Source organism: Euprymna scolopes, chromosome 13, assembly GCF_053919585.1.
Source record: "Euprymna scolopes isolate OS-2025 chromosome 13, ASM5391958v1, whole genome shotgun sequence".
Taxonomy (NCBI): domain Eukaryota; kingdom Metazoa; phylum Mollusca; class Cephalopoda; order Sepiida; family Sepiolidae; genus Euprymna; species Euprymna scolopes.
In genome coordinates, this window is record NC_136494.1 from 37,643,871 (window position 1) to 37,645,487 (window position 1,617).

The 1,617-nt window shown below is 37.0% G+C and overlaps 1 non-coding gene across 1 annotated transcript; it reads left to right on the forward strand.

Moving 5' to 3' along the window:
• The first annotated feature begins 941 nt into the window (after positions 1-941).
• Positions 942-1,014, forward strand: Trnar-acg (transfer RNA arginine (anticodon ACG)). The gene has a single exon. It is a non-coding gene; the product is annotated as a tRNA-Arg (tRNA).
• Positions 1,015-1,617: the final 603 nt, after the last annotated feature.

Genomic DNA, 1,617 nt, shown 5'->3' on the forward strand with positions numbered 1-1,617 from the left:
TATATTTAATGTGACAGCTTAAAAGAGAATAGAATGGTGTGTCGGTCTTTGTTTGTATCTATAAAATGACACTCATAACTTCCGAAAAAGAAACGTAATTTCTTTTCTTTTTTTAGCTGTAAGAAATATCTATATACAACATGTTACTTCTCTCAATCTCAGTATATTGCTGAGGTATTTGGAAAAGGGGAAACTTTAGCATAAAATTTATAAGGTATCTTTAGATTTAGTGTAAGATTAGAATGAAATTGGTTCAGTTCTAAGTGCAGGCGACTAAAAAATACAATTACGAATTACTTACATGACTGATGAAATAAGTGTATGCTACCTCCATGAAGTAAATAAAGGGTTCCGCTCGAAATTATATCCACATTCCCGAATTCAATAGAAATATTCTCACGTTCGACAAGGGATACACCTGGAGAAGATTGGAGGCTACATCGACCAAACGTTGTGAAAATGACACTCAAGATGAGAACAGTAGTCCGAGGAATCCAAATAATACAAATAAATACTCAAAGTTTAATAATTGTCTGACTTTTTGGTGATTCTGAAAAATTAACATGGTTCGTGGGAGAGGGCCTATATCACTGATTAGAGACGACGATACGCCCTAGAAGTGGCAATGCATCAGATTGTAATCTATACAATTAATAAAATTCTAAATGTTTATTTATTTATTCATGTGTGTGTGTGTATACCAATAAAACTTTCGAATGGATGCACCGAATTGAAAAATTCTTTTTTTTCCCTGAAAAGTGTGAGCCCCTACATTGTCTTTATCTCTATATGGTTCGTAACGAACAACGCTGAGTCATACAAAAAGCCTGAAATAAGGGTTTTGGGCCGTTTCATTTTTGTCGAAAAAGTTACCTGCCCACGTCAATGAAATTTAACACTCTCTGTATACAGTCGCGGTAACATCCTTCGGCATACAGACAGGACTTGTGGCGCAATGGATAACGCGTCTGACTACGGATCAGAAGATTCCAGGTTCGAATCCTGGCAAGTTCGTAATAATTTAAACCATCATTTTATCCAACGTTTACTCATTATCCTTACCCTTAGTTAGTATATTTTTTTTTTGGGGGGGGGGTTCAGTGATTTTGTGTTGTGCATATGGGAATTTCTTATACTCCGAGTTCACAAGGTAAACGTTGATGGTAAGAGGATGTTGAGTGTACTTGATGTTGAGTGTACTCGATTTTGTGTTTGACTCGGCTTGTGTGTGCTGACGCAGCACAGCCACTTGTGTAAAATAAAATTGTTGCAATTCTTGTACTATTTTCTGAATGATATCAGCCAAGTATTTTCTCTCTGCACCAACAAGCCAACAAAGTATAAATTCATTGTTGAAATGCCTTGTTCCCTGTTGATTGAGGTATTTCTGGTCCTGTGCATATGCTTTGCCTTCTCCCTTTTAGAAGGAATTAGTTTGTTGTTAATTGCCTAAGGCGTCTCTACCAGGGAATACTGACGAGGCTGCTCAGGCATTGTTGCAGCCCAGAAAGGAGGCTGGCTTTTCAAATCACACTTTCTGACCTATGTATCACATAATCCGACCATGGAAGGGAAATAAATAACGTCAGTTACAGTTGTGTCTCCTAACTTTTAATG